The sequence below is a fragment of the Bos taurus genome, chromosome Y (genome assembly GCF_002263795.3).
Source record: "Bos taurus isolate L1 Dominette 01449 registration number 42190680 breed Hereford chromosome Y, ARS-UCD2.0, whole genome shotgun sequence".
Taxonomy (NCBI): Eukaryota; Metazoa; Chordata; class Mammalia; order Artiodactyla; family Bovidae; genus Bos; species Bos taurus.
In genome coordinates this window covers 24,149,225-24,173,920 of record NC_082638.1, presented here as the reverse complement: position 1 = coordinate 24,173,920, position 24,696 = coordinate 24,149,225, and the positions used below count along the sequence as shown (strand labels likewise).

At 46.0% G+C, this 24,696-nt stretch overlaps 1 pseudogene; it reads left to right on the top strand.

Annotated features, from left to right (window-relative positions):
* Positions 1-2,358: 2,358 nt before the first annotated feature.
* On the top strand, positions 2,359-2,934 carry LOC132344654 (testis-specific Y-encoded protein 1-like; annotated as a pseudogene).
* Positions 2,935-24,696: the final 21,762 nt, after the last annotated feature.

The window sequence follows — 24,696 nt, the reverse complement described above, 5'->3', positions numbered from 1 at the left end:
GAATGCACAGGCAATGGATCAGGCCAGCGTGACTGGTACTGTGAAGCTCTCCAAGGTGATGGGAGAATGCAGAACACAGGCACATGTCATTCAGCTCTCCAGGGAGAGCATTTACAACCCTGCCTGATACTCTACAGATCGGTCCCTGTCAGGAGCAAATGCCAAATTTTGTAACCTTTGAGGCTAAGTCACAGAGTTAGAAGTGCAACCTCACATGATCGATGAGAAAGTGAAAGAAAATAACCAGGACAAAGAAAATAGGGTGCTTACCAAAATTGATGTTCCTGGACAAGAAAGTTTGTACTTCTGCATATGTGCAAGTTTCCTCTCAGGGATGTTGGTGTGTATACATGCATGTGTGTGCATATGTGCATGAAAAGCACCTGACAGTACACTTGTGAGTATGAGGTGTAGAAACCAACCTAACCAGGTGAAGGAAGTTGGATAGCGAAACCATGAAGGTCATAGGGAAAGGTACATACTCTGGCCATCAGAAGCACTGGAGCCAGGGTACCAATCCCTGTTATCTCACTGAGTGAGCAATTCTAAGTGGAATTACAGTGGTGCACCCAGGATGCCTGGTAGAAAGGAGAGGCAGGAAGAAAGTGCCTGGGGGTGACCAGTGAGAGTGCAGAGGATCCGAGAAACAGAACAGACTGCAATCCCAAGACACAGAAGCCATGGTGGGTGACTCCACAGCCCCTTGGACATGCAGCTACAAGGGCTGTTCAATCCTTATCAAACTCTGGGCTTTCTTTCCCTGACCTTGCCATGAGCATGAGCTTCCTTTGCCTTTTTTCTGAGGTTTCATAAATGGGCCACCACTGCAGCAAAAGCACCTGCTACCTGCATAGTCTTCCAGTTTGAAACATCACTCTTTGTACTCTTTGAAGAACGCATATATCAGGGGTCAGGACTATAGGATGGATGGATTAGCTTGATCCTCTTGCTGCTCCTGGCCCCATTGGATTGGGCAACTGGGCAGGCTGGTACGTGTTCTCACATGGAGAACAGAAGCACTTTGAAAGGGTCTCGATAGGGTAAATGGGCAGACATGCATGTTTTGGTCACCAGGGAGTCATAAAACTTAACAGGGAGTTTTCCTTAGCGTCTCACTGGTAGGTGTTTAAACAAGGTTCAAAGAGTTTCCTCATGCCAGCAGAGCATGCCCTATTTCTCCCTCTGTGCAAAGTGTGGCCAAGACGCTGAAGACCTGTGCAGTGTTTACGTCTATCCAGCAAGGGAGGGAGGGTAACCCAACCCCTTCTGAGGCTTAGCAGTGACCGCCCACTGTTGGCTTTGAAGTTTGAGAAAGCACTCTCTGAACGTGTGGACTAAAAAAGTCTGATAGTGTACACCTGTGGTGGATTCATGTTGATGTATGGCAAAACCAATACAATATTGTAAAGTAATTAACCTCTAATTAAAATAAATAAATTTAAAGTAAAAAAAAAAAAAAAAAAAAAAGGTCTGATCTCAGGTTACTGCATATCACTCAGGAGGAGAAGGGCTTGCCTTCAAGCCAAGGATAAGCTTCTTGTATGAGCGCTGGTGTCCAGACAGTGGCAAAGGGGAACAGAACCACTAAAAGAGATGGAGACCCATAGACATCAGCCCTGGTACACACACAGAAGGATCGCCCAAAACAGTGCTAGGCCAGAAGCAGAGATAAAGAGACACAGAGCGAGCTCTGTACCCTAAGGCTCTGGTGTCCCTGAACAATGGAGATCAACTGTTGCAAACCGTGGGTTTTTTCCCTACTCCCCTAGCATCTGGACAGCAACAGGTACTCTGCCCCATGGAGAAAAGTATCCAGCCACTTGGAGCCCCTGTGTATCCTTTGGATACTCAGGGAGAGCTCCAAGTTATTGAAGGTCCTGTGGGACACAGGAGTGTGTTGTTCAGATTGTGGAGTAGGAACCCGTGGTTGGAATTTCCAGATCCAGGTCAATGACAGCGCCTGGGCTAGCGGCAGATGCAAAACCTGATAGCTCCCTAGAGCAGAATCTGGCCACGTGGTGGAGTTGGAGCCCAGGAACTGCGGAAGATGCCCTCTGGTCTAGGGGTGTGTCCATAAGGGTGCCGACTACTACCCTCTCAGGCATTGGTCTAGATTTGGGCCAGTAGCATGTGCATGGCTCACAGCCTAGGGCCCTACCTGTTTGGCTGATATCCCAGAGCCTGTTCACCCGGTCCTGCGCTGACCACCACCCCTTTCTTCAGCCTCAGGCCACCCCAGATACACCAGCCACTGCCTCCCGACCATGCCTCCCACTCCCCACCCCGAGAAAGCAAGTGGGCCCCACAGGTTTATTGCAGCCTGGGCCTCCATTGCACACCACTTGTTTTGATGTTATTATGTCCCATCATTTCACATCTGACCCAGCCTGAGGTCATGGCGAGGGCCAAGAAGAGCATGAGAGGTGGTCAGAGAAATGCGGGAGCGTCCTGAGACACTGGACCTTCTTAGTTGTGAGCCCAGGATGCTCAGGGGGATGGGGCCCCGCAGCCTGCCCTCGTGATGCTGTGCATGGCTGCGACCTTGCAGCCACCAGTTGTCACACCAGGCAAAGATGCCACCCTCTTCGGGTGGAGGTGGCAGGGGATGGTGGGGCCCTGGTGGACAGAGACGTGGCGGGGATCAGGCGGGTGTTCCAGCTGCTTGTGGAAGACATCGTGGAGGAGGTGGAGGTTTTGGCTGATGAGGAGCAGCAACAGGGGTCCTTCCAAAACCTGGAGGAGAAGATGTTAGAGGATCAGGGGCAGGAACGGCCGGGAGGCCTGAATGAGCTTCTGGCACTAGATGCACTGCAGGCGCTGGCCACCCTGCAAGTGGAACTGAGCTCTGAGCATGAGAAAAACTGCAGGGCCTATGTTTAGTTCATGTGCAAGAGCCATCAGAGGAGGAAGCTTGACTTGGCTCAGAGGAGTGCCATTATCCAGGGCATCCCTGGCTTCTGGGCCAAAGTGGTATCCTTTCTGCTGCTCCTTGGGGTCTGCTGCTCAGGAGGAGGAGGAGGTACAGAGGCAGGAGCAGAAGGATGGGTCGGCATGAGGGCACAGGATGGGTGCTGGTGGACCCTGAAGGAAGTGTGGTACTGGGCAATTGGCAGGCTCCAAAGGCATAGCTGAGTAGAGTCCAGGCAGGGCCACACCTGTGAGTGCCACAGCCATGACTTTGTGTGTCTACTTCAGGCCTGCATCTGAGGAGGAGAAGCTCCGAAGCCTCTAAGTCAGGAATGACCAGAGCAGCCTCGGCAGACAGTTATTGTTGTAAATGTGGATGATCCCAAAAATAACTGAGACATGGGAGTCACACACACACACACACAGACACACGTACACATACACAAACACACACCAACTCCTTTGCTTTCAGGCACCATTTCTTACAACGACTGGGAGTCTGACCATGCAATCAATGACATGCCACTACTCAGCATACACAGGTCTGGAGAAGAGTAGGGATCAGAAGCAGCCCCTTCTTGGGGAAGGCAGACCACCTCAGATACAGAACGCTACAAGGAACCCAGAGCCATGAGTGTGTCTGATGGTATGACAGGGCCTGAGGACATCAGTGGTGGCTGGGCAAGCGGAAGTGCCCAGCATCCTTGACAATGCTTGTTCCAGTGTCCTACTTCCACCCCAGACTAGGGCTGATGTTCCTGGCTCTCCTTGGCCTAGCATGTGGCCGATATGATTCCTTGACCTAAAACAGATTATGAACCACCCTCAAGTTTCTGTTATGATCAGCGACCAAGATAAAGACTTTCTCAGCTACATGATCAACTTGAAGGTCAGTGAGGGAGACTGAAGACGGGTGGGTATGCGACTTGGTGGGGAGTGGGAGGATCATGTTATCTATGTTCCTACACTGCGAGAGTTTGGAGAGGCTTCATGGAAGCTGTTAATGGGAGGCAAGCTGAGGTCCCTAGAAGCTTACACCTTTCTCTTCTCCCTTTCCTAGCAGGTACAGGTGTGAGCCATCCATGGTCCCACAGCAAGCTGATCTTTTCCTTTCGGGACCACCCCTACTTCTTGAACACAGTGATCATTAAGGAGTATTACCTTGACATCACTGGTAAAACGTGGCTCCTGGAGTGATGAGTGTGGCTGTGCAAGGGTGTGCATGATCCACCTGCGAGGTCTGCACCCGTCTCCCCTGTCTTTCTTCAGGGTAAAGGGCACATCATTCCACACCAGTCCATTGGTTCTGGGACTTTGAACAGGGAGGACACAGCCGCAGGCTGATCACCAGGAGCCTGAACTTTCTCAACTGGTTGTCAGGCCACAACTGCCCAGAATCAAACAGGATTGTTGAGGTGGACTAGTTTTGGTCCTGCATGCAGTTGATGATTGATGTTGGAGTTCTTGGCTGCTCATGGGAAGGTTCGGGTCCTGGTCAGCACAGAGCTGACATTGCTCATGTTGCCACCAGATCATCAGCTAAGACGAGTGGGACGATCCCCTGAAGTACTATCCCAGGAGGGAAATTCTTCCATGAGTGGTAACTGACAGAAACACATGTGGTAAAGGATCTGGAGGTAGACCGTGAAGGGACAGCCGTGTTGGAGCCGTGACACTGTCCTTTCCCAAATGGGGATGCTTAGGCTCATGCAAGCTGGCTGAGGAGCATGAATTTGGGCCATGCATGTAGCAGATAGCCTGCTGAGACTGGGGCCTGGGCATTCAGTGTGTCCGTGAGTGAAACAAGTCTCCCTCAAATCAGTTGTGGTTGCAGCATGAGACTCCTAGGTGATACTACTAGAGGCAGGGTGAATTAAGTATCTTTTTCAGAATCATCCTTCTTGGGTCCTGCCATCCTCTGGCCTCCTGTTGCTCACAAAGTTTGAGATTGCCTGGGCCCTTCATTCCCACCCCTTAACCAGGGAAGGTCTATCATTGAAAGGGCATCCTCTCTGGGATCCCAGTACACCTGTGTGCTGACTTTGGGATCTTCTGTGAATTTCCACATGCACCACTTGGCGGCTCACAAGCACCACACATGCTGTGCTGGAAGCGGCTTCAGGCTACCTTGGGAAAATATGGAAGAGCTCATGGAGGAGGTGAACAGGGAAGAGCTCGTGGAGAAGGTGAACACAGAGCCACAAAGACAGGGCATGGTGCCTACCGACTACATCTCTGACATTGCAGAGACTACCCACCCTTAGACTGGGGATGCCTCATGCCTCCACTTATGGTAACTGGGCACCTCCTCTCCTGTCACCTTCATCTCTGCGTCTTCCCTGGGCCACACACACGAACACACACACACACACTCACAAACACAGCCAACATAAGCACATGCATGTATACACACACATGCTTGGCACGGAGACACAAACACAAACAGGGAACATGGGCTTCTGGAACACCTGTGTTTCCTGTTTGCATTTGTGTTCCCATGCCGAGCATTTGTGTGTATACATGTGTGTGCTTGTGTCGGCTGTGTTTATGTGTGTGTGTCTGGCCCAGGGCAGACACAGAGATGAAGGCGACAGGAGAGGAGGTGCCAAGCAACCAAAAGAGGAGGCACGAGGCGTCCCCAGTCTAAGGGTGGTTGGTCGCCGTATCTCTGCAGTACCCTGTACAGGATGGGAACGGGGAAAGGATGGCCAGTGAAAACTCCAGACCGTGGCTCCAGAAATCTGCCATTAGATCAAATACAAAAACAAGCTCATCATTTCTACCATGTTGTTGTTTGTGTTTGGACTGGGAAGAGGGGGTGCATGGTCTGAGGATTCACCCAGGACAAATCAGGTGAGGTAGGGCTTTGAAACCACTGGCTGTGGAGCCCTCAGTCTGAGGTCACATGGACTGGCCTTTGGAGATGGTGGATGTGGCTACGGCAGGACTGGGATGGTGAGGAGGTGAAGGTCCTGGAGAAAAGGGCAGAGACCTAAACGAGAAAGAGCCACAGATTGCCTGCTGCACTGGAGACTTGTTCCACACACGTAAGGAGAACCAGAAAGGTCCTGGGCCTGTGCTGCCCAGGATCAGCCCAAAAGCCAGCAGACTCTCTCCATGAGGGTGGCACACACTGGCACGATGTGACACAAAATGCAAGATAAGCTAAGGTAGGCTGTCTGTGCAAAATGACAGGCACCCTAGGAGAGACAGGGTGTGAGTGTGGCATGCCTCCAGGCACTTCAAGCCTCCCTGGGAGTGCAGGTAGGCAAAGAAAGTGCAGGGATGGCTGTACTTGTGTGGCCCTCTGCCAGGATGTGCCTGTGAGGAGGGAACAGGGAGGCAGCAAGGATGGTGGGCTTATTGCATGTCCCTAGGGAACTCGGGAGAGTGGGAGACGGGGAGGCCCCTGGGGGCAATTTGAAGTCTGCTAGTTTTCAGGCTCCAGGGTCCAGGCAATAGCGGTCCTACCAAAGATACCCCATGGTGTGTGCTGAAAGTCCTGATGTGAATTCCTTCTTCCCTCTGGGGTCATGCCCTTGGCTGTGGGGTCTAGAGGGGCAAAAGTGTGCGTCTGCATCTGAGGGAGGATTCTGGCTCTCTCCCTGGAGCAGATTCTCTGATTCTGTCATAGGGGATTTGCACCAGGTGACACTCAGAGGGACCCTGCCTTCCAGGTGACTGTCTTGGATGTCTTTGGGCCCAACCAGGGACAGACTTCATTGGCACTTTGGCTGTGTAGGCAAGCAGATATACATGATTGTATGAAGACCTACCTGGGCCTAATGAGGGAACTGAAAGGGAGTCTTGGCATTTAGTAAATCAGTGAAGTCTGGGTGGTTCAAACACTCTTGGTGCTATGTTACAGAGTCAGAAGTGCAACCTGAGATGAGCAAGTGAAAGAAACTAACCAGGACAAAGAAAGTTGGGTGCTTACCAAGGTTCATGTTCCTGGAGAAGAAAGTGTGTACTTCTGCATATGTGCAAGTTTCCTCTCAAGGATGTTACTGTGTACACGCACATGCGTATGCAGAACCACCTGACAATACACTTATGAGTATGAGCTGTTGCAAGTGACCTAACCAGGTAATGGGAGTTGAATAGCAAAGCATGAAAGTCATAGGGAAAGACCCCACCTAGACTCCAGCCAGCAGAAGCATTGAAGCCAGGGAACCGATCCCTGTTATCTCACTGAGCGAGCAAGTTCTAAGGGGAGTCAGAATGGTGCACTAAGGATGCCTGGCAGAAAGGAGAGGCAGGAGGAAAGTGCCTGTGGGCAACCAATGAGAGTTCAGAGGTTCCAAGACACAGAACAGGCAGCAACCCCAGACACAGAAGCCGAAGTGGGTGACCACACAACCCCTTGACCACCCGACTACAAGGGCCTTTCTGTCCTTCTGAAGTGCCAGGCATACTTTCCCTGACCTTGCCATGAGCATGAGCAAGGTTTGCCTTTTTTGTGCGCTTTCAGTGATGGACCAGAACTGCAGCATAAGGACCTGCTTCCTGCAGAGTCTTCCAGTTTGAAACATCACTAATTGTACTCTTTGCAGAACACATATATTGGGTATCAGGACTATAGGATGGATGGCTTAGCTTGATCCTCTTACTGCTCCCAGCCCCACAGGCTTGGGCGACCAGGCAGGCTTGGATGTGTTCTCACATGGAGAACAGAACCACAATTGTCGGGAGCCACCATGGGAGATCCCACACATAACAAATTCATGTGGAGAAGACCAGTCAAAGGCGGATCAGGAGTCAAGGGATTCCCTGGACCTGCTCAAGCATCTGCCCCGAAACCAAAATCTATCTGTCTATTGTTTACTATATTATGCTTTTCACCAATTCTTCTGACATTAACAGGGTGCTCTCCCTGACCATCATTCTCTGAAGAAAATCAACTTAAGGCTCTAGTTAATAAGTCTCCTGGGCTTGAAAGGAACATTTTAATTGTAACCCTTCTGTTACTATTTTAGCTTGCTTGGCAGTTTTATCCACACTCTTGTAACTAATGCACATGACTGTTCACAACACCCCAAGCATAACCTTAGAGTGATAAAAAAGCATTATTAGAATAATACTGCATTGTTGAGCCAATGTTTCCTTCCGAGTTTCCTTGTCCTTTACCCAATTTGCGCCTAGGAGTGCATTAGCTAATATAGTTAGTATGCAAGAAAAACAAACAGTAGCTTTGGTATTAGCAACATAAGACCCTTAAGTTAATAAGTTCTTTCTTTGTTGTAACCCACTACACTTTTGCCCCATGAGAATGTAACTCTGTTTCCTGAGGGGGACTACAGACTGGAAAGATAAAGGGAAAGCAGGTTTTCAGGTTGACCAACCTTTAGTCAGAAAGAATCACAAAATGTTAACAGGCCACAGGGCCAGAAATAATGTACATAATTTAAGACCCTTGTTTATGGAAAGTTATGCAGAAAATGTCCTGGTTTCAATAAAGGTAAAACTGATGGAATGTTGAGCTGATTCTGCATGACTTTGTATCTTTCACTTCTGGAAATGTGTAACTCAGGGTATAAAAGCCCCTTTTGAAAAAAGAGCTCCAGACCCGTTTCACCTAAGCTGGGTCTCCCCATGTCATTCTCTCTCTCTCTCTCTCTCTCTCTCTCTCTCTCTCTCTCTCTCTCTCTCTGTCTCTCTCTGTCTCTGTCTCTCTCTGTCTCTCTGTCTCTCTCTCTCTCTCTCTTGCCTACGCCATTCATTCTGAGGGTATCCCTGAATCCTGCTGGGGCTGGGCCCCAGCAAATGGCACCCGGAACATGAACCTTGAGGTAAGTCTCCCCATTACCCAGTTTTGGGGATGGCTAGGACCCCACTTTGGAGAAGGCAATGGCATCCCACTCCAGTACTCTTGCCTGGAAAATCCCATGGATGGAGGAGCCTAGTAGGCTGCAGTCCATGGGGTTGCTAAGATTCGGACATGACTAAGCGACTTCACTTTCATTTGCACTTTCATGCATTGGAAAAGGAAATGTCAACCCACGCCAGTATTCTTGCCTGGAGAATACCAGGGACAGAGAAGCCTGCTAGGCTGCTGTCTATGGGGTCTCACAGAGTCAGACACGACCGAAGTGACTTAGCAGCAGGACCCCACTTAGGGTGCTGCAAACCCCCTTGCATAAGATAGGTAGGGTGAGGAAGACTGAGTAGTGTTTAATCTTTCCTTGAAGACAGAAATCACTGACATGGGTAACAACGAATCAAAAGAACGACAACTCTTTATAGGAGTAATCTTGCAATTCTTATATAAAAGAGGAATTAGAGTTAAGAAGGCTAGTATTCAATCCTTTTTTACATTTGTACAAGAGCAATGTCTTTGGTTTCCAGAAGAGGGCACTGGTAACCTAGATACCTGGGAAAATGTAAGGAAACAGGTAAAAACTTATTACACTTTGCATTGCCCAGAAAAAGTAACCACTGACACCCTTTCTCTTTGGAATATGATTAAGGGCACTTTAGATCCTGCTCATAAATCTGAAGGGTAAATAATTTGAGACCGTAATGAGGGATGGTTAGGATTGTACCTGCCTAACTGCCGGCAGGGTGAAGAGGGTACAGAATGAATAACAATATTCTCTAGAAAAATAGGTTTCTCTGCATTTAAGAATAGACAAATGTTTATCGAAGTATTACTTCACATGTTAGCCCATAGAGACTTTACAAAAAGCACAGGAAGACTGTCTAAATTTCTATATTTGTTTTATACTTTGCATGGGCCAGAAAATGTTCCTGTAGATGCTTTTGCTCTGTGAAATATGATTAGAAATGTCCTGGACCCTTGGCATGAGGCTGTTAGACAGCCTATGGGGGAGGCTATAGTGGTCTGTGGTGGGTCTCCACTTTTGCGCAGATCATATTTTCTGCCACTGATGAACAAAAAGGAGAGAGACTGTGCTATACCTCCCAAGGAAGGAGGGGGCTTACAGGACCCTATGGTCAGGAACCCTTGTGAGCCCCCTCTCCCTCTGCACAAACCTTTAAAAACTTATCCACCACTTTCTGATTTAAGGTGATCACTGCTGCCTCGGTTTGCACTTCCCAGGGCCCAGGAGTTCCCTACTTTGCCCCCAAAGCCTCCCAAGGTGTTGTCTAAAGCTGAAGAAGATAAAAAGTTTTTTGCACACAGAGCTTTTAAAGCAGATGCATACACAATATGCAGAGCCTGCTCCTTGGAGAAAACCCCTCAGGGGGCCTCATCCAGGCTAGGAGAGAAGAGAAATGGTAAGGGGATTTAACAACAATATTAACCCCAGACATGCCGGTTACTCCAATTCCAACGGGAGTGGCTGGCCCCCTACCTGAGGGTATTGTAGGATTTGTGATTGGGCGTAGCTCACTTTCTTTTCAAGGAATTTTGCTGGTGCCTGGTGTAGTATTATACACCTATATTATACAATCAATATAATATACTGATTATATTGGGGAAATTAAAGTTTTGATCTTGCCACTTACCAAAACTGTGCAAATTAATAAAGGTCAAAGAATAACACAGCTTTTGCTTTTAACTTATTATGAGAAAGGAAAAAAAAAAAAATGACTTCTCAAGCTAAGGGCCACAGAGCATTTGGATGTAGTGATCTACCTTTTTGGGTGCAGAACATTACAGCTTGTAGGCCTTTAAAAGATCTTTTAATTCAAGGAAATGAAAGGTCAGGACTGTTAGATACTGGAGCAGGCGTCTCTTGCATTGCTGGACTTCAACCTTTAGAAGGGACAATTTTAGTTTTCACAGATGATTCCTCTGACATTAAAGCAGTCACAATTATTGATAAAATATCCCATGTTTAGGCAACTGAAGAGACATCTGCCCAGAGGGCTGAGTTATGAACAGTTATTTGGGCTCTTCAACATTTAAGAGACCACACCTTCAATGTTTTGACGGACTCCCGATATATTGTAGGGTTGTTTCCTCATATAGAGACTGCTAATATTAAAAAAAAAATAAAACTACTATATTCTCCTTGTTATATGATTTACAGAAAGAGATTAAACACAGAGATAAGAAATATTTTGTGGGACATATTAGAGCCCATTCTGGCTTGTCTGGCCCTTACATGAAGGAAATGCTTTGGCAGATGCATTGACTAAAGTAATTGCTTTAAACTTACATAAAAAGATGGACAAAGCCAAAAATTCTCACAAAATGCACCATCAAAATGCAGCTGGTTTAAAGTATGAATTTCATATCCCTAAAAGAAACAGCTAGACAAATAATTACGTCCAAATTGCCCAATAATTAATCCATCTCCACCATTAGTAAATCTCTGAGGCCTTAGGCCTAATGCTCTCTGGCAAATGGACTTAACTCTATTCCAACCAAAAAATGAATCTACTTATTTTATTTTAGCTTGCCTAGCCTCTCCCTATGTTTTTTCTCTTCACTCCAAAAGACTTAATATACAAATAAATTATTCAGGTGGACTTAACATAGTATCTTGTGAACAATGTATGCTCTCATCTTGTTTGAACCCTCAATATAACGTTTGCTCCTTTGCAGTGTTGCAAAGTCCACCCTATCTTATGGTGTCTATGACTGTAATCACTTATTGGTATGATAACTACAGTCTTGCTGTGTTGCAACAATTACAAGATTTGATGTGATCATGACGGTTTGTGGGCTTGTTTTTCTTGAGAATATCAGCTTTAATAACTGCAATTACCTCTGTCACTGTGGCGGCAATATAATTGATTCAAAAAGTGCATACTGCTCAATATGTTAATACTATGTCTAAAATTGCCTGGAAAATCCCATGGACAGAGGAGCCTGGTAGGCTACAGTCCATGGGGTCGCAAAGAGTCGGACACGACTGAGCTACTTCATGTTCACGTTCACTATCATGTCTATAAATGGCTCTTTAGCTTTGGCAGGAAGTTATAGATATGAAACTAGAAATGGAGGGAAGATGCCCTGGAGGAAGCAGTAATGCATATTGGGACTGAATTACAGGCATTAAAAGTAAAATTGTCACTGTCCTGTCATGCCGACTACCGGTGGATTTGTGTAACACTCCTGAAAGTAAACGAGACAGATTATAACTGGGAGAAAATTAGAAACCATATTTCAGGGGTATGGAATAGCTCCAGCATTAGTTTAGATTTAGGAAAACTTCACAATCAGATAAAGACCATGGAACATTCCCAATTGGACTTTACTGCCACAGGAGCAGCAAATGACTTTTTTTTCATACATTTTTGAACCTTATTTCAGGAAAAAACCATTCTGTCTACCATTTTTAGCTACCCTGCTGTGGCCACTCTAATTCGGCTTCTCATAATTAATCTTCCTTGTATTGTCAGAACTCTTCGACAGAGCACTCAGAAGCTCATGACTGAATTACATCTGGCTCATTTAAAAAATAAAAAAAGGGAGAGATGCCAGGAGCCACCACAGGAGATCCCACCCATGACAAAGGTCATGTGGAGAAGACCTGACAGGCAAAGGCGGATCAGGACTCAAGGGATTCCCTGGACCTGCTCGAGCGTCTGCCCTCAAAACCAAAATCTGTCTGTCTACTGTTTACTATATTATGCCTTTCACCAATTCTTTTGACATTAACAGGGGGCTCTCCCCGACCACCTTTCTCTGAAGAAAATCAACTTAAGGCTCTAGTTAATAAGTCTCCTGGGCTTGAAAGGAACATTTTAATTCCAACCCCTCTGTTACTATTTTAGCTTGCTTGGCAGGTTTATCCACACTCTTGCAACTAACGCACATGATTGTTCAAAACATCCCGAGCATAACCTTCGAGTGATTAAAAAAAAAAAAAAAAGCTTTATTAGAATTATACTGCATTGCTGACCCAATGTTTCCTTCCGAGTTTCCTTGTCCTTTACCCAATGTGCACCTGGGAGTTCATTAGCTAGTATAGTTGGTATGCAAGAAAAACAAGCAGTAGCCTTGGTATTAGCAACATAAGACCCTTGAGTTAATAAGTTTGTTCTTTGTTGTAACCCACTGCACCTTTGCTCCATGAGAATGTAACTCTCTTTCCTGAGGGGGACTGCAGACTGGAAAGATAAAGGAAAAGCAGGTTTTCAGGTTGACCAACCTTTATCAAGAAAGAATCACAAAATGTTAACAGGCCACAGGGCAAGAAGATAATGTACATAAGACCCTTGTTTGTGGAAAGTTATGCAGAAAATGTCCTGGTTTCGTTAAAGGTAAAACTGATGGAATATTGAGCCAATTCTGCATGAATTTGTATCTTTCACTACTGGAAATGTGTAATTTGGGGTATAAAAGACCCTTTTGAAAATAAAGCTGCAGACCCGTTTCACCTAAGCTGGGTCTCCCCGTGACATTCTTTCTTTCTCTTTCTCTCTTTTTCTCAGGCATCCCTTGAGCACAGAGGCTCTCTGAGTTCACTTTTTTGCCCAGGCTTCTAAAATCCAATTGAAAAGGTGCTCTGCATCTTTGGTCCACTCAGAGGGTGCCTGTCGCCTCCATGAACAGAGCAAGTCCCATGTCAGGGGCTTTATTGGCTTTCTGTGTAAACCAGGGAATATCACCCTCTTTTTCTCTACTTTACTTTTCTCTCTTGCCAACGCCGTTTTTCCTGAGGGTATCCCTGGATGGTGCTGGGGCTGGACCCTGGCACACGTTGAAAGGGCCTCGATAGTGTAAATGGGCAGCCGTGCATGTCTCTGGCACCGGTGGGTCGTGGAACTTAAAGGGGAGCTGTCCTTACTGTCTCCCTGGCAGGTATTCGAGTTATGTTCAGGGAGTTCCCTTATGCCAGGAGAGCATGCCCCATTTCTCCATCTGTGCAAAGTGTAGCCAAGCCACCTCAGGACTGTGCAGCATTCACATCTGTCCAGCAATGGAGGGAGGGTCGCCAGGCCCCTTCTGGAGTTCAGCAGTGACCACCCACTGTTGGCTTTCAAGTTTGAGGAAGCACTATCTGAACGCGTGGACTGAAAAAAACCCCTGATCTCCCATTGGTGCAACTCACTAAGGAGGAGAAGGGCTTGCCTTCACGCTATGGATAAGCTTCTCATATGAGCGCTGGTGTCCAGAGAGTGCCAGATACAACAGCACCACTTGGAGAGACGGAGACATACAGACACCAGCCCTTGGTACACACATAGTGTACCATAGATGCCCAAAACAGTGCTATGCCAGAAGCAGAGATAAAGAGACACAGATTGAGCTCTGTACCCTAAGGCTCTGGTGTCCCTGAACAGTGGAGATCAACTGTAGCAAACAGTGGGGTTTTTCACTACTTTCCTAGCATCCGGACAGAAACAGGTTCTCTATCCCATGGAGGAAAGTATCCAGCCACGTGGCGCCCCTGCTTATCCTTTGGATACTTAGGGAGAGTTCCCAGTTATTGACAGGCCTGAGGGACACAGGAGTGTGCTGTTTGGACTGTGGAGCAGGAATCTTTGGTTGGAATTTCCAGAGCCTGGTCAATGACTGCGCCTGGGCTAGTGGTGGATCCAAAACCCACTATCTCCCTGGAGCAGAATATGCCACATGGGTGGGCTGGAGCCCAGGAACCGTCGAAGATTGCCATCTGGTCTAGGAACGTGTCCATAAGGGTGCCGCCCACCACGCTCTCAGCCTTTGCACAAATTTGGGCCAGCAGCCCAAGTGTGGCTCACAGCCTAGGGCCCCACCTATTTGGCTGATCTCCCCAGGGCGCTGGACATCTCACCATGTCCTGCGCTGTCCGCCAACCCATTCTTCAGCCTCAGGCTACCCTACACACACCAGCTCCCATCTCCCTACCGTCCCCCTCACTCCCTGCCCCCAAAGAGCTAGTGGGTTCCACAGGATTACTGCAGCCTGAGCTGCATTTGTGCACCCACTTGTGCTATTATGACCCATCCCTTCATATCTGCCCCAGCCTGGGGTCGTGACCAAGGCCAAGAGGAGCATGAGAGGCGGTCAGAGGAATGTGGGAGCACCCTGGGACCCCAGACCTTCTTAGTTGTAAGCCCTGGTGCTAAGGGTGCTGGGGACCGCGGCCTGCCGTCCTGATGTTTTGCAAGGCTGGCACCTTGAAGCCACTAGTTGTAATCCCAGGCAAAGAGGCCACCGTCTTCAGGTTGGAGGCAGTTGACGACAGTGAGCCCCTGGTAGATGGACATGTGGTGGGGATCGGGCGGGAGTTCCAGCTGCCTGCAGAAGACATCATGGAGGAGGTGGAGGTTGTGGCAGATAAGAAGCAGCAATAGGGGTCCTCCCAGGAGCTGAAGAGAAGACAGTGGAGGAGCAGGGTCAGGAAAGGCCCGGGAGATCAAATGAGCTTCCAGGGCAAGATGCACTGCAGGCACTGGCCGCCCTGAAGGTGGAACTGAGGTCTGAGCATGAGAAAAACTGCAGGGTCTACTTTCAGTTCATGTGCAAGAACCATCAGAGGAAGAAGCCTGACTCGGAGGAGCGCCATCATCCAGGGCATCCCTTGCTTCTGGGCCATAGCTGTATCCTTTCTGCTGCTCCTTGGAGTCCGCTGCTCAGCAGGCGGAGGAGGCGCAGGAACCTTTTCCCTCCTCCCTACCCTGGCAGGTGCAGTTGCAGAGCCATCCATGGTCCCACTGCAAGGTGATCTTCTCCTTTCAGGACCACCCCTACTTCTTGAGCATGGTGATCACTAAGTATAGTTACCTTAACATCGTTTGTAAAACCTGGCTTCCGGGGTGATGAGTGTGGGTGTGCAAGGGTGTGGATGATCCATCTGTGGTATCCGCACCCATCTCCCCTGTCTCTCTGCAGAGTATAGGGCATGCCATTCCTCTCCTGTTGACTGATTCTGGGGCTTCGAATGGAGAGCACCCAGCCACAGGCTGGACACCAGGAGCCTTAACTTTCTCAGCTGGTTGTCAGGCCAAAACTGCCCAGAATCTAACAGGATGGCTGAAGTGTGGTGGTTTGACACCTGCACAGTTAACGATTGATTATGGAATTCTTGGCTGCTGGCTCACCTTGCTCGTTTTGCCAGCAGATCATCAGAAAAGATGTGTGGGATGAACCCCTGAAGTAGTACCCTGGGGAGGAAGGTTCTTCCATGAGCATAACTGACAGAAGCATATGTGGAGAGGAGGTGTGGAGGTGGGCCTTGGAGAGACAGTCGTGTAGTATCTAGGACACTGTCCTTTCCCAAATGGGATGCTCAGACTCATGCAAGCTGGCTGTGGAGCCTGAATTTGGGTCGTGCATGTGCAGGTGACCTCCTGAGACTGTGGATCTGGGGATTCAGTGTGTCCATGAGTGAAGCAAGTGTACCTCAAGTCAGCTGTGGTTGCAGTGCCAAAGTCCAGGTGATACTATTAGAGGGAGGGTGAATTAAGTATCTTTTTTCAGAATCATCCTTCCATGGGTCCTACCATCCCCTGGCTCCTGTTACTCACTGAGTTTGAGATTTCTTGGGCACTTCACTCCTTCCCCTTACCCTGGGAAGGCAGATCATTGAAAGGGTGTCCTCTTCAGGGTCCCAGTGCACCTGTGTGCTGACTTTTGGATCTTCTGTGAATTTCCACATTCACCACTCAGCGTCTCACCACCACCACACATGCTGCGCTGGAAGCAGCTTCAAGAGGCCTTGGGGAAATACGGAAGAGTTTGGGGAAGGTGGACAGGGAGCCCCAAGGGCAGGACATGGTGCCTACCGTCACCATCTCCGACACTGGAGGACTTGGTCGTGTTAAACTTCTGAAACACCTGTGTACCTTGTTTGTGTTTGTGTCCCCGTGCTGAGCATATGTGTGTATACATGCATGTGCTTGTGTCGGCTGTGTGTGTGTGTGCGTGCGTGCGTGTGTGTGTGTGTGTGTGTGTGTGTGTGTGTGTGTGTGTCTGGCCCAGGGCAGATGCAGAGATGAAGGAGATAGGAGACGAGGTGCTGAGCAACCATAAGAGGAGGCACGAGCATCCCCAGTCTGAAGGTGGTTTGTCGCCGTATCTCTGCAGTGACCCTGTCCAGGATGGGAACGAGGAAAGGATGGCTAGTGGTAACTCCCGACCATGGCTCCACATATCTGCAATTAGGCAAATTACAAAACACACCATTTCTACCATGTTGTTGGGTGTGTTTGGACCAGGAAGAGGGGGTGCATGGTCTGAGGATACACAAAGGGCCAATCAGGTGGGGTACGGCTTTGAAACCACTGCCTGTGGGGCATTCAGTCTGGGGGGCCATGGCCGGCCTCTTGAAATGGTGGACGTGGCTATGGCAAGACCCAGGATATTAAGGAGGCTAAAGTCCTGCTGAGTTGAGCAGAGACTTTAAGGAGAAAGAGGCTTAGATTGCCTGCTGCACCGGAGACTTGTCCCACACACGTGAGAAGGAGAACTGGGAAGGTCCTGGGCCAGTGCTGCCCAGGAGCAGCCCATCAGCCAGCACACACTGCGGGTGTGTGCTGAGGGTGGCACACACTGCGACACAAAACGTGATACATGCTAAAGTAAGCTGTACCTGCAAAAGCACAGGCATCCTAGGAGAGACAGGGTGTGAGTGTGGCATGCCTACAGGCACTTCCAGCCTACATCCCTGGCAGTGCAGAAAGGTGAGGAAAGCGCAGGTGGGTGTATGTGTCTGACCCTCTGCCCAGATGAACCTGTGAGGGAGGAAACGGGGAGGGAGCAAGGAAGGTGAGCTAATTGCATGTCCCAAGGGACCTCGGGAGAGTGGGACACAGGGAAGACCCTGGGGTAGTTAGAGGCCTGCTGGTTTTCAGGGTCCAAGGTCTAGGCAATAGCTGTCCTGCTAAAGATACCACATGGTGTGTACTATAAGTCCTGACATGAATCCCTTCTTTCCTCTGAGGTCTTGCCCCTGTCTTTGGGGGCTTGAGGGGCAATAGTGTGTGTCTGCATCTGAGAGAGGACTCTGGCAGTCTCCCTGGAGCAAAATGTTTTATTTTGTCGTAGGGGATCTGCACCAGGTGGACGCTCAGAAGGAAGCTGCCTTCAAGGTGACCATCTTGGATGCCCCTGGGCCCAACTGGGGACTGGCTTCCTTGGCACGTGGGCTGTGTAGGCAAGCAGAGATGCATGCCTGTAGGGAGTCCTACCTGGGCCTAATAAGAACAACTGAGAGTCTTGGCATTTAGCAAATCACTGTGGCTTGGGTGGTTCAAGCCCTCTTGGTGCATTTGAGATAGAAAAGCTGATTTCTTCCCAATCCCTTGGGAAGCATTAGCTGTGGTCCCAGAAAGGGAAGGTTTTCCAGGGCATCATCTATTTGGGGACTCCATGTGCATGGAGTGTTAAACAGAAGGGATGACGTGTAGCGATGCCACCTTACCTTTATAGCCTCAAGTTCCATTCTTTGTACCGGAAGAGACCCTGTATCCATGTGCACCTTCTTCACAACATTGGATCTGACCCAGGTCTATCACAGTCTCTTGGGGCTCTTGGAGGCTCAAGCGTCTCTTTGGCCTTTTCCTGCTACATGGAGATAGCACTTGGGGGCACAGGTATACAGGTGCACACAGAAAGCTACACAGATAGGAAGAACAGAGGGCCTCACTCACAATGTTGTGGGCCATAAGGGATGGTAAGCTAGCAAGAGGGCCACAACATTGACAAGGAATGACCTAGATAGATGCACACCGAGAAATCAGTTCTCCACGTCAGCTGAGACCAGAGTTCCTTGTTTTCTGGTCCCCTGAAGGAATGCACAGGCAATGGATCAGGCCAACCTAGAGACTGGTACTGTGAAGCTGTCCAAGGTGATGGGAGAATGAAGAACACAGGCACATGTCATACAGCTGTTCATGGCGAGCGCTGCAGGTCGATCCCTGTCACTAGCAAATGCCAAGATTTTGTAACCTTTGAGGATAAGTCACAGAGTTAGAGGGAGAAGGCAAGGGCACCCAACTCCAGTACTCTTGCCTGGCAATTCCCATGGACGGAGGAGCCTGTTATGCTGCAATCCTTGGGGTCGCGAAGAGTCGGACACGACTGGGTAACTTCTCTTTCAATTTTCACTTTCATGCATTGGAGAAGGACATGGCAACCCACTCCAGTGTTCTTGCCTGGAGAATCCCAGGAACTGGGGAGCCTGGTGGGCTGCCGTCTATGGGGTCACACAGAGTTGGACATGACTGAAGTGACTTAGCAGCAGTAGCAGCACAGAGTTAGAAGTGCAACGTGACATGATTAATGAGCAAGTGAATGAAAACGAGGACAAAGAAAGTTGGGTGCTTACCAAAATTCATGTTACTGGAGAAGAAAGGTTGTAGTTCTGCATATGTGCAAGTTTCCTCTCAGGGATGTTACTGTGTACACACGCATGTGTGTGCATAGAAGTCCCTGCCAGTACGCTTGTGAGCATGAGCTGTAGGAACTGACCTAGCCAGGTGATGGAAGTTGGATAGCGAAAACATGAAGGTCTTAGGGAAAGGTACATAGACTCTGGCCAGCAGAAGCACTGAAGCCAGGGAATCAATCCCCGTTACCTCACTGAGCAAACACGTTCTAAGTGGAATCACAGTGGTGCACCCAGGATGCCTGGCAGAAAGGAGAGGCAGGGGGAAAGAGCCTGGGGAGTGTGCAGAGGAAAGGCCCTTACACCTGTAGTTTATGAAAAGTAGAAAATGTACCTAATGACCTGGAAGAGAAACTGTATCTTATTTATTGAGATATCTAGCCAAGGAGATTTCCAGCCAAACAGCCAAAAGTGCTTCCTGGTTTCTTCTTGCTGCTATAGTAAAATATGAAGGGAAATTAAAAAAATAAATAAATAAGAGAAAGATTATTTAAAAAGAAGGCAGAACTTGATTTGGAAATTTTCCAGTCTTTTAAGATGACAGAAGATGCTAAAATTAATGGCTCTCAAGCAAGGTCATATCCAGGGCATTGAGATAAGGTGGTCTAAATGTAACATTTTACATCACCTATAGGTCATTCTTATTATTATTTTTTTTAATAAAGGTTGTCGAAAGATGAATGTGACTGTAAAATTATTTGTTAAGCCTCAGAAAGCTGGAAGGGGATGCTTCATGGCATTATTTAGGCAGGCCAATGCCCTCCAAAGAGTTTAGGGGTGTCACTCAGAGATCATTTCAGTCACACAATAAGATTTCTACCAAGTTCCAGGGTGTTATCCCTCAGCTATCTCAGAAGAAAACCAAGACAGAGGAGGACTTTTTATGAAAACATGTGTGATTGTGGCTTTGGAGTGGGGTGCTTTGCCATGAACACCAGTAAGATTATCAGGAGACACACCAAGTTTTTAAGAGAACTTAAGTTCAGCTTGGACTGAAAGGGCCAGAAATAGTACAAAATAAGAGAGCTCTGGACTTCTACCTTCAACAAGCAGGAAGCAGGCTAGGGAGACTGTTTCACTGTAACCATATACTACCCACCTTTCATGCAATGGAATCATGTCAGATTGCAGAATTAAAAATTCAGAGACTAGGAAGTTTCCAGGCCTTAAATCCTAATCAAAGGACTGCAATCAAGAACCCGTGGGATTTCAGAACTGCTGCTATTGACTCCCATCTCCCCTCCCCTTTCTGGTACAGGAGTGTCTATAAAGGTTATCTATGCCTGACCCAGCACTGTATGTTGGCTGTGAAAGTGAGCAGATTAACTAATCCCTTTTGTTCACAGATCATCAGGTCTAGAGGAACTACACTTGTATAATTTGAACTGATGTGTTGCAGAAGACTTGAGAGTCTAGTGGACTACAAGGAAATCAAACCAGGCAATCCCAAAGAAAATCAGTTCTGCATATTCATTGGAAGGACTGATGCTGAAACTGCAGTTCCAATACTTTGGCTACCTGATGCGAAGAACTGACCCATTGGAAAATACCCTAATGGGGGAAATATTGAAGGCAGAAGAAGGGGACGGCAAAGGATGAGATGGTTGGATGGCATCACCAACTCAATGGACTTGAGTTTGAGCAAGTTCCTGGAGTTGATGGTGCACAGGGAAGCCTGGCATGCTGCAGTCCATCGGGTCACAAAAAGTTGAACACAACTGAGTGACTGAACACTTGATATATTGCAGAAGTGGACCCTGATCCATATCTGAAACTGACTTAGAGGACAAGGTCCTGAATTTCAAGTTAATGCTATAATGGATAAATTACTTGAAAGCATTGGCAGGAAAATGCATTTTGGACATACAAGTATGTAAACAATTTTATGGCCATGTGTGTACCACGTGGTTTTAAAGTATGTCCACAAGTCCTTTCTTTCAAGGGTGGACCTTATACTTCCCTTCACATGTGGGCTGGACTTAGTGGCTCACTTCTAATGTTAGAATATTGTAGAAATGAAAATGAAGTGTCTGAGACTAGGTCATAAAAGGCACTGCAGCCTCCTTGCTCATCCTCTTGGATCACTCACTCTAGAAGCCAGCTTAGTCGTATCTTGAGAACACACATGTATCCCAGTAGAGAGGCCCATGTGAAAGAACTGAGGCTTTCTCCCAACAGCCAGCAAGGAAACTGGTTTCAATAGTTATGTGAGTAAGCCATCTTGGAAGGAAATACACCAGCCCGTGTCAAGGCTTCAGATGATGACAATCTCATGAAACCCTGAGCCAGAACACTCAACTGAATTACTCCTGGATTCCCAACTTTCAGCAGCAGTATGAGATAATATTGTTTTAAGCTGTTGCTTTGGGGTAATTTGTTATGCAGCAGTAGTTCATTAATGCACTGCCAACTTTGGACCATGTCTTTATCCCGGGGCACCTGTCCATTTGTCCAATCTAAGCCAGAATCTGCTACTTCAGTTTAGAAAACATACCTCACCCTTGATCTGACCACCCTCAGTATCAGATCAAATTCCTTATCACTCACCTCAATATCTTATCAGCCTTGACTAGCCTCAGCAATGATCCTCTCAGTTGAGCCAGAATCCACCCTCACCCTTATGGCCCTCTTAATAAGTTTCCATTCACTGACACCCACTCTGTTGTTTTTCATTGCAGTCTCCCAGTCTCTCTTTGCAATCCCATGGCTCCACCCTGTTCCTTAGCTATAAATCAGTTGTGTCCCTACTGGAGTCAGACTTAAGCTCAATCCCTCTTCCGTATTATAAGACCCAGCTGTAGTACTCTTACTTTGAATAAAGTATTTCTTACCACTTTTAGTAAGTGTTATGAATAAGTTTTTAACATTTCTAAGTTCTGTTAGTAGGGATTATTCTCAAAGGGATAGTTTTATACCTTTACTTTTTATACTATATTCATTTGGGGGAACAAATTTTTAGAATTAAAACATTTCATGTTTTTATCATACAAACAGAAAATATCTTTTAAAATATATTTATATGTCCTAAAAAAAATAAAACAATGTAGTAATCTGAAAAGGATGTGTATATAGACATGTCAGTGTATATACACATATACCCTCAGAGCTCCAAGGAAAACTTAATTCTCAGTAAACTATAAATTAAAACATTCAGCCTGCAAATAGTGAAATCTTTGGAATTAACTTGCCAAAAAATCATAGAGAATGAAATATTAGTTTAAAAATGTATACATAAAAATATTTGGGATTTAGACAAAATTTTCTATTTAAATAAAGTTAGGTCAAGCCCTAAACCATCTATTTAAAAAAGAAAGAAAGAAAGAAAGCCTCTGTATCATGTAATAACCTATATTGAAAAAGAACCTAAAAAAGAATAGATATGTATCTGTATAATTAAATGACTGTGATATACATCTGAAACACAACATTGTAAATCAAATATATTTCCATAAAAATATGTAAAGAAAGCTTTTAAAATACAAGGTTATAAAGAAAAAATCGTAAAGAAAGTAGAAGGTATATATGAATTGAAACAAAAATAAAAAGCAACAAAGTAAAGCTTGTTGGGATAATAAAACAAGAGCTGCTTCTTGGAAAAAGAAAATCAGAAACACTGATACAACTGTGGCAAATCTAATAAGGGGAAGAGGAGGTTAATTCCAACACTAGAAATGAGAAATGGAATGCAGTTCTCAAAGGATAATGTTCAACTCTGAGTGGAATTACTTTTGTTTCAGTTAAGATCCAGTCAAGCAAAAACGTGGGGAAAGAAAGGGAAGGAAAGAAAGAGGAAGAGAGTCAGGGGAAGAAAGGAAGAAAAGGAAATGTCTCAACAGATGTTGTAAACTATCCAATAAAACAATTCTCTTTAAAATCTAAAAAAAGAAATAGAAATTCATTAAGCCATATCCTCATTGCCTTTGATGGTACTAAGAACAAGAAAACCCATTTACACATCACTGTTTAGAATTTCTGGCCAACACAATACGATTATTAGAAATAAATAAATAAATAAATCGAAATATGCCATGTTATTTGTAAAACTATGGACAGCAGAAATATTTTAAAAAATATTATTTGAAAAATAATTATTTAAAAAATTTTTATTTTAAAAAATATTATTTGAAAAATAATTATTTTAAAAAATTTTATTTTAAAAAATATTTCTGCTGTCCATAGTTTTACAAATAACATGGCATATTTTGATTTATTTATTTATTTATTTCTAATAATCATATTGTGTTGGCCAGAAATTCTAAACAGTGATGTGTAAATGGGTGCACTGGGATGACCCAGAGGGATGGTATGGGAAGGGAGGAGGGAGAAGGGTTCAGGATGGGGAACACATGTATACCTGTGGTGGAATCATTCTGATATTTGGCAAAACTAACAATATTGTAAAGTTTAAAAATAAAATTAAAAAAAAAAAACATTTTATTTCTATAAATAGTAATTTTACTTAGAATGTTCTGGCAACATTAATAAAACAAAAAATTTTACCTGAAAGAACAAGCAAAATAGAAAAGGAAATTCACAAAGGGCAATAACAAAATAGTGGTCTTGACAGATATTCAATATATTTGTAAACGAAACAAAGTGTCATTGCCTGAAAAAAATATAGAGGTATCAAGAGAAAAACAGAGGAAACAGAGGAAACTCCTGAAAGAACTCAACTCACTCTTAACTATATTTTATTTGCAGGCACAGAAACGGACTTAAGTTAATTCTAAGAAGCAAAGCCCTAATGTTATTATCTCTTCTCAGTTTGTATATGTGTGTGTGTGTGTGTGTGTGTGTGTGTGTGTGTGTGTGTGTGTGTGAAAAGTAGGAAATTTAGGCTGGAGAGGGAAGAAGAGGGTAGAGACTTAAAGTGCCTTTAAGGAGGAGGAGGAAAGGGAGGGGGTTGAGGATTTCATTGTGTGATTTGAACAGCACTGGTCAAGCTCAAACAAGGGAGGTAGCAAGCCATGCAGACCTAGGGGAAGAGCATTTCCAGAAGAACAACAGTTGCAGTCTTTGGATAGGGAAGAAATGGAATTTGCTTGAGGAAAAGCAAGGCCAGTGTTGTCAAAAACAGGGCATCAGTGGGGAAAATAGTAGAGTAGAATGCAGAGAATGGAAGAGAGGAAGTAGTCAGGGACCACATCACTGGAACCTTTTTATTTGGCAATAAATACAACTTGTACTCCTTAGGAGCATACTTCAGAGCAAACAACAGTAACTGTTCAAAATACTAAGCAACAATAAAAACATATAAATAAAACATTTCATATTTTTACTATAGAAATAGAATAGAGATAAGAATGCAATAGGCTGCACATTTATTTATACATAGAGTTTTCACCTGAGACCAGAACACACACACACACACACACACACACACACACTTTATACACCTAAAAGTGGTTTAAGCTGACACCTTGCTTTGGCCCAAGCAAATTAACTGGAAAGGCCTAATAAAATATTCAAAGTGCAAATCAATCAATCAAGCATTGAATAAAGAAATACAATCTACTTGTATTTGAATTTACACTCAGGAAATTACCAAAAATGGAGA